Consider the following 9,405-nt stretch of genomic DNA (forward strand, 5'->3'; position numbering starts at 1 on the left):
TCCAGTTGAACTCTCACCATTTGTTGAAAATGCTGTCCTTTTTCCACTGGACAGTTTTAGCTCCTTTTTCAAGCATCAAGTGACCATAGGTCTGTGGGTTCATTTGTGGGTCTTCATTTCTATTCCATTGATCTACTTGCCTGTCTCTGTACCAATACCATGCAGTTTTATCACTATTGCTCTATAGTACAGCTTGAGGTCAGGGATGGTGATTCCTCCAGAAGTTCCTTTGTTGTTGAAAATAGTTTTCACTATCCTAGGTTTTTTGTTCTTTATACAAATTTGACAATTGCTCTTTTCTAACTCTATAAATAATTGAGTTGGAATTTTGATTGGAATTGCACTGAATCTGTAGATTGCTTTCAGCAAGATGGTCATTTTTACTATATTAATCCTGCCAATCCAGGAGCATGGGAGATCTTTGTAGTGCATTTTAAATTAGCAAATATATTTTTCTTGAAATGTAGGAATGTTCAATGAAATTTAAGATACAAGGGGATATTTCACAAATGACAAGATATATAAGTTAATAAAAGTGGACATCTATATATAATAGATAAATGTCCTGAGAGGGATATTTGATTATACTCAGTAGTTTTCTTAAAATTTGTGTCAAAAAGTACATATATTGTACCATTGCCTAGTAAATGAGTACTCTTTTTTGATATTCTAAGATACAGGGACTAAATGACCCTAATTTTGTAACAACATGCGTTAGATTTAACTTTGATAAGGTCTACTCTAAGTTCTCCCTAAATGAAGTCTGCCCAGGTCCATCAATGAAAACACACTCTATGATTCTTCTGTCTTTCCCTTTTTTTTTGGCTATTTAATGCTAGTCATATCTAGAATTACTCAAGATGAATCTCACACCAATATATTGCCAAAGTTGTCCATAAAAATAAATGTATTTGAAAATAAGAGGAGATAAGGAACTAAGAGCACAGTGACACACACTTTATTCTAAGGCAAGTTTGTACTATAGACTTCTAAATCAGAAAGTATTAAGTTGTATACATTCTATGTTGATATTTCCATTGTTGCTTTTTGTTCAGTTATGCCTTCAATGTCACTAGCTCAGTGACTTCCCTCTTAGAAAGGATTTGGAGGCATAGGCAGATGGTGAAATCACCAGGGAGTTTATAAAATGATCTTATTCAGTCCATCAGGGTAGAATTATGCAGAAATAATCCCAGCATGAGTTTAAGCACATTTTGTCTTAAAGAAAGAAAAATGAGTAATATCATAAATTTGAATATTTATCCTTATTGGTGGAATATGTTTAGTTTGGTTTAGCTGTATTTTATCAGTTCTTCACTCCTAACAGTTGTAATTTTGTACTTGTTTACCTGTTTATCAGTGCTACTTTCTTGGGATGTTTTCATGCTTTTTTTTTATTGGATATTTTATTTACATTTCATATGTTATCCCCTTACCCCATCCCCCACCCACCCGGGAACCCCCCATCCCCTTACCCCTCCACCTTCTTCTCTGTGGATGTAACCCCCACCTACCCCCCCACTCCCACTTCCCCACCCTCAAAATTCCCACCCCCTGGGGCGTCCAGCCTTCATGAGGTCAAGGATCTCATCTTCCACCTGTGCCCGGCAGGGCCCTCTACTCTTACATATTCAGCTGAAGCCCTGGATCCCTCCATAAGTGCTCCCAGGCTGGTGGTTAGGACCCTGGGAGCTGTGGTTGGTTGGTATTGTTGCTCTCCTCATGGTGCCACAAACCCTTTCAGCTCCTTCAGTCCTCACTCTAACTCCTCTATTGAGAACCCCATGATCAGTTCAATGGCTAGTTGTGAGCATCTGCCTCTGAATATGTCAGACTCTTGAAGGCCTCTGAGGAGACATCCATATCAGGCCCTTATCTGCATGTACTTCCTGACTTCCACATCAGCATCTACCTTTGGTGACTGCATACGGGGTGGATACTCAGGTGGAAAGGTCTTCAAATGGCCCCTCCTTCAGTTTCTGTCCCTCACTTTGTCTCCATGTTTGCTCCCTTGAGTATTTTGTTGCTCCTTCTAAGAAGAACTGAATCACCCCCACTTGGTCTTCCTTTTTTATGAGCTTCATGTGGCCTGTGAGTTGCATCTTGGGCATTTCAAGATTCTGGGCTAATATCCAATAATCAGTGAGTGAACACCATGTGTGTTCTTTTGTGATTGGCTTACCTCACTCAGGATGATAATTTCTAGTTCCATCCATTTACCTAGGAACCTCTCGAATTCATTGTTTTTAATAGCTGAGTAATACTCCATTCTGTAAATATACCACATTTTTTGAATCCATTCCTCAGTTGAAGGACATCTGGGTTCTTTCCAGCTCCTGGCTATTATAAATAAGGCTGCTATGAACATAGTTGAGCATATGTCCTTGTTATATGTTCGAGCATCTTCTGGGTATATGCCTAGGAGTGGTATAGCTGGATCCTTAGGTAATGCTATGTCCAATTTTCTGAGGAACCGCCACACTGATTTCCAAAGTGGTTGCACCATCTTGCAGTCCCACCAACAATGGAGGAGTGTTCCTCTTTCTCCACACCCTCACCAGCATCTACTATCACCTGAGTTTTCAATCTTAGCCATTCTGACTGGTGTGAGATGGATTCTCTCGGTTGTTTTGATTTGCATTTCCCTGATGACTAAGGACATTGAACATTTCTTTAGGTGCTTCTCGGCCATTCGAGTTTCTTCCATTGAAAATTCTTTGTTAAGCTCTATACCCCATTTTTTAATAGGGTAATTTGGTTGTCTGGTGTCTACTTTCTTGAGTTCTTTGTATATATTGGATATTAGCCCTCTATCAGATGTAGGATTGGTAAAGATCTTTTCCCAATTTGTTGGTTGTCGTTTTGTCCTATTGACAGTGTCCTTTGCCTTACAGAAACTTTGCAATTTTATGAGTCCCAGTTGTCAATTCTTGATCTTAGAGCATATGCCATTGGTGTTCTGTTCAGGAACTTTTCCCCTGTGCCCAAGTATTCGAGGGTCTTCCCCACCTTCTCTTCTATTAGTTTCAGTGTATCTGGTTTTATGTGGAGGTCCTTTATCCACTTAGATTTGAGCTTTGTACAAGGAGATAAGAATGGATCAATTTTCATTCTTCTACATGTTGTCCTCCAGTTGAACCAGCACCATTTGTTGAAATGCTGTCCTTTTTCCACTGGACAGTTTTAGCTCCTTTGTCAAAGATCAAGTGACCATAAGAGTGTGGGTTCATTTCTGGGTCTTCAATTCTATTCCATTGATCTTCCTGCCTGTCTCTGTACCAATACCAGGTAGTTTTTACCACTATTGCTCTGTAGTACAGCTTGAGGTCAGGAATGGTGATTCCTCTAGAGGTTCTTTTATTGTTGAGAATAGTTTTCGCTATCCTGGGTTTTTTGTTATTCCATATGAATTTGAGAATTTCCTTTTCTAACTCTGTGAAGAATTGAGTTGGGATTTTAATGGGGATTGCATTGAATCTGTAGATTGCTTTTGGCAAGATGGCCATTTTTATTATATTAATCCTGCCAATCCAGGAGCATGGGAGATCTTTCCATCTTCTGAGATCTTCTTCAATTTCTTTCTTCAGGGACTTGAAGTTCTTGTCGTACAGGTCTTTCACTTGCTTGGTTAGATTCACACCAAGGTATTTCATATTATTTGCAACTTTTGTGAAGAGTGTGATTTCCCTAATTTCTTTTTCAGTCTGTTTATCTTTCATGTAGAGGAAGGCTACTGATTTGTTTGAGTTGATTTTATAACCAGCCACTTTGATGAAGTTGTTTATCAGGTTTAGGAGTTCTCTGGTGGAAGTTTGGGGGTCACTTAAGTATACTATCATATCATCTGCAAATAGCGATATTTTGACTTCTTCCTTTCCTATTTGTATCCCTTTGACTTCTTTTTGTTGTCTAATTGCTCTGGCTAGGACTTCCAGTACTATATTGAATAGGTAGGGGGAGAGTGGGCAGCCTTGTCTAGTCCCTGATCTTAGTGGGATTGCTTCAAGTTTCTCTCCATTTAGCTTGATGTTGGCTACTGGTTTGCTGTAAATTGCTTTTACTATGTTTAGGTAGGGGGCCTTGAATTCCTGTTCTTTCCAAGACTTTTACCATGAAGGGATGTTGAATTTTATCAAATGCTTTCTCAGCATCTAGTGAGATGATCATGTGGTTTTTTTCTTTGAGTTTGTTTATATAGTGGATTACATTGATGGATTTCCGAATATTGAGCCATCCCTGCATTCCTGGGATAAAACCTACTTGATCATGATGGATGATTGTTTTGATGTGTTCTTGGATTCGGTTTGCTAGAATATTATTGAGTATTTTTGCATCGATGTTCATAAGGGAGATTGGTCTGAAGTTCTCTTGCTTTGTCGGGTCTTTGTGGGGTTTGGGTATGAGTGTAATTGTAGCTTCATAGAACGAATTGGGTAATGTTCCTTCTGTTTCTATTTTGTGGAATAGTTTGAAGAGAATTGGTATTAGGTCTTCCTTGAAGGTCTGATAAAATTCAGCACTAAAACCATCTGCTCCTGGGCTTTTTTTAGTGGGGAGACTTTTAATGACTGCTGCTATTTCCCTAGGGGTTATGGGACTATTTAGATGGTTTATCTGCTCCTGGTTTAACTTTGGGACCTGGTATCTGTCTAGGAAATTGTCCATTTCTTCCAGGTTTTCCAGTTTTGTTGAGTATAGGCCTTTGTAGTAGGATCTGATGATTTTTTGAATTTCTTCAGTTTCTGTTGTTATGTCTCCCTTTTCAGTTCTGATTTTATTAATTTGGATACTGTCTCTGTGCCCTCTGGTTAATCTGGCTAACGGTTTATCTATCTTATTGATTTTCTCAAAGAACCAACTCCTGGTTTTATCGATATTTTGTATTGTTCTTTCAGTTTCTATTTGGTTGATTTCAGCCCTGAGTTTGATTATTTCCTGCCTTCTACTCCTCCTGGGTGTATTTGCTTCCTTTTGTTCTAGAGCTTTTAGTTGTGCAGTCAACTTGTTAGTGTGTGCCCTTTCCAGTTTCTTTTTGTAGGCACTTAGAGCTATGAGTTTTCCTCTTAGCACTGCCTTCATGGAGTCCCACAAGTTTTGGTATGATGTGTACTCATTTTCATTGAATTCTAAAAAGTCTTTAATTTCTTTCTTTATTTCTTCCTTGAGCAAGTCATCATTGAGTAGAGAGTTGTTCAGTTTCCATGTGCACGTGGGTTTTCCATTGGTTTTGTCATTATTAAAGACCAGTCTTATTCCATGGTGATCTGATAAGATGCAAGGGATTATTTCAATCTTTTTGTATCTGTAGAGGCCTGCTTTGTGACCAATTATATGGTCTATTTTGGAGAAGGTACCATGAGGTGCTGAGAAAAAGGTATATTCTTTTGTTTTAGGATGAAATGTTCTATACATGTCTGTTAAGTCCATTTGGTTCATAACTTCTGTTAATGTCAAAGTGTCTCGGTTTAGTTTCTGTTTCCATGATCTGTCCATTGCTGAGAGTGGGGTGTTGAAATCCCCCACTATTATTGTATGAGGTGTAATGTGTGTTTTGAGCTTTAGTAAAGTTTCTTTTATGTATGTAGGTGCCCTTGCATTTGGAACATAGATGTTCAGAATTGAGAGTTCACCTTGGTAGATTTTTCGTTTGATGAGTATGAAGTGTCCTTCTTTATCTTTTTTGATTAATTTTGGATGAAAGTCGATTTTATTTGATATTAGAATGGCTACTCCAGCTTGTTTCTTGGGACCATTGGCTTGGAAAATTGTTTTCTACCCTTTTCTTCTGAGGTAGTGTCTGTCTTTGTCACTGAGGTGCGTTTCTTGTATGCAGCAAAATTCTGGGTCTTGTTTGTGTATCCAGTCTGATAGTCTGTGTCTTTTTATTGGGGAATTGAGACCATTGATGTTAAGAGATATTAAGGAAAAATGATTGTGGCTTACTGTTATTTTTGCTATTAGAGGTAAAGTTATGTTTGTACAGTTATCTTCTTTTGGGGTTGTTGGAAGATTACTTCCTTGCTTTTTCTAGGTTGTAGTTTCCCTCCTTGTGTTGGCGTTTTCCATCAATTATTTTTTGAAGTGCTGGGTCTGTGGGAAGATATTGTGCAAATTTGGTTTTGTCATGAAATATCTTGGTTTCACCATCTATAGTGATTGAGAGTTTTGCTGGGTATAGTAATCTGGGCTGGCAATTGTGTTCTCTTAGGGTCTGTATGATGTCCGTCCAGGCTCTTCTGGCTTTTATAGTCTCTGGTGAGAAGTCTGGTGTAATTCTTATAGATCTGCCTTTGTATGTTACTTGACCTTTTTCCCTTACTGCTTTTAGTATTTTTTCTTTGTTTTGTGCATCTGATGTTTTGATTATTATGTGACGGGAGGTATTTCTTTTCTGGTCTATTCTATTTGGTGTTCTGTAGGCTTCTTGTATGTTTATGGGCATCTTGTTCTTTAGGTTAGGGAAGTTCTCCTCAATAATTTTGTTGAAGATATTTACTGTCCCTTTAAGTTGGGACTCTTCATTCTCATCTATACCTATTATCCTTAGGTTTGGTCTTCTCATTGTGTCCTGGATTTCCTGGATGTTTTGAGTTAGGAGTTTTTTGCATTTTGCATTTTCTTTGACAACTGTGTCAATATTTTCTACTGTATCTTCTGCATTTGAGATTCTCTCTTCTATCTCTTGTATTCGGTTGGTGATGCTTGCATCTATGACTCCTGACCTCTTTCTTAAGTTTTCTATTTCTATGGTTGTCTCCCTTTGAGCTTTCTTTATTGTTTCTATTTCCATTTTCAGATCCTGAATGTTTTTGTTTAATTCCTTCTTTGTGTTTTCTTGCATTTCCTTAAGGGATTTCTGTGATTCCTCTTTAAGGGCTTCTATCTGTTTACTTGTACTCTCCTGTATTTCTTTAAGGGAGTTACTTAATTTCTTCTTATAATCCTCTATCGTCATCATGAGAAGTGATTTTAATTCTGAATCCTGCTTTTCAGGTGTGATGGGGTGTTCAGGGCTTGCTATATTGGGAGAACTGGGAACTGATGATGCCAAGAAACTTTGGTTTCTGTTGCTTATGTTCTTGCGCTTGCCTTTCGCCATCTGGTTAACTCTAGTGTTGCCTGCCCTTACTGTGTAAGACTGGAGTCTGTATTTCCAGTTATCTTGCTTGTTGCAGAGCTCCTCAGAGTCCAGATGTCTCTGTAGTCTTATGATTCTAATCTTGGCGTCTGCTGCTCTGATTGCAGTGGCTCCTCTGCTGCTCTGAGTGCAGTGGCTCCTCTAGGATGACTCAGGAGTCAGTATCTCCAGAGGACAGGAGTAGATCAACTCAGTGTCAGCTGCTCTGAGTGCAGTGGCTCCTCAGCTGCTCTGAGTGCAGTGGCTCCTCTAGGATGACTCAGGAGTCAGTATCTCCACAGGACAGGAGCAGACCAACTCTGTCTGTGTCTGCCCCAGCCCACAGGACCAGACAGAGGAGGAAGGGAAGTGGAATTCCGGAGGGGCGGGGTTTGGGTAGCTGCTGTGCCCTGAATGGCCCTGGCTCCCAGATGTATCTCTGGGGCTTAGGGAGTGAGATGGAGTTCTTACCGGCTGCTCTGAGTGCAGTGGCTCCTCTAGGATGACTCAGGAGTCAGTATCTCCACAGGACAGGAACAGACCAACTCTGTGTCTGCCCCAGCCCAAGGGACCAGGAAGGGGAGGAAGGGCGTTTTCATGCTTTTTATTCTTGTCATTCTTTCTTTTGTGAATCTGTATATATTGTATGAAGTTTAATGTTAACTTCATGTTTTTCTTTGGAGACTGTGTCTTGCTCTGTAGGTATGTCTTGGCTTGTATGATACTTGCTATATAGCCCCACAGCCAGAGTTAGCCTGACATTCACAGCAATCTTCTTGTGTTTGCATACTGAGAACTAAAGCTACAGATGTAGGACACCATGTCAGGCTTTAACATCAAATTTTATCTTATTTCTCTTGTATTTTGTTTATCTGAGACAAAGTCTCTCTGTATAGTCCTGTACTCCCAGATGTCTTTTGACATCATGCACTTTGATTATTTCATAAATTGGATGTACAAATTTGACATATAAAATATTATACATGTATAAATATATACTTAGATGTACACATGTGTGTATACATTTATGTGTAATCTTATACTCAATATGGACCTCTGAATAAATCTCATCATCTTTTAATAACATCGTATTTTTCCACCTCTGGTGTATTTGGCAAATTTTGGAGATATTTTTGACTATCACCACCTGGAGTCAAATGCGAATAAAGAAAGTCCTATTGGAATCTAGAAAATTCAGTATCGGAATGCTCTTATATTTTGTTTTTACAATTTACAAACCACACTTCTCTCCCAGAACATACAAAGTGTCATCTAGCCAAAATTATCAATATTTCTTTTCTGTCATTCAAGACATTTACAAACACACACATACATATTGTCATGGTGTCATGTTTTTTGTTTTCATTCACTAATAAAATAATATAATGTAAACTGCTCTTTATGCCGTTTCACATCCTTATTTACATAAATTTTGCACATTCTCTTCTATGACTTTGCAGATCTAAATCAAGTGAACACTTTTTTGTATCATTTAGTTGTTTTGCTTGTTCTTTACCCAAATGCTTCCTATTGACAATGATTCCACAGTGACAATATTTGTGCATAGAGCCATTTTTTATCACCTTAGAAAATATTCATTGAATATGTTAATGATTTTTAAAAATTGAAGCACAATGTTATTTTCTTTGCTAAAAATTCTAGTATAATTAGTACTCTCATTCATACACAAATATTCTAGCATCAGTTGGGAGTCCCCTTGCTCTTTATTTGTGTTAACATTTTTTTTCATTATTAATATCATGGGAAAAGTAAAACATTTTCATCTACACATTTAATAACAAGTAAAGGGGAACAATATTTCATTTTTCAGAATGATTTTAAATTGTTTTTTTGTCAACTAATGTTGTGCATTATTCACCCACCCAATTTTTAAAATAGTGTTTTTTATGGTTTTAGGTTTTATTAAAAAATACTCTTTGAATATTAAAGAAACTTATCTTTAAATTTATTGCAAATCCTTCCTTCCCAATTATTTCTTAATTTCACTTATGATATTTTTAGCATAAAAGAAGGTTCACGTTTGTGTCAGCATATTTATTGATTTTTAGTTTTTGATATGCTTCTGAAGCTTAGGAAAGTATGACCCACATTAAGATAGTAAAGCACTTACATACATGTCCTTTGACTGCAATTGAAATTTTAGCATTTAATATGTAGTCTATGTGGAATTTATTTGAGATCATTGCAGTGTAGTAATCAAGCTTAGCTGTAAATACTAGGCCCTTTTTGTAAGAAAGACTTGAACTGAGGTCAGGCTCCACTACTTA

Source organism: Grammomys surdaster, unplaced genomic scaffold, assembly GCF_004785775.1.
Source record: "Grammomys surdaster isolate TR1022 unplaced genomic scaffold, NIH_TR_1.0 125982, whole genome shotgun sequence".
NCBI lineage: Eukaryota > Metazoa > Chordata > Mammalia > Rodentia > Muridae > Grammomys > Grammomys surdaster.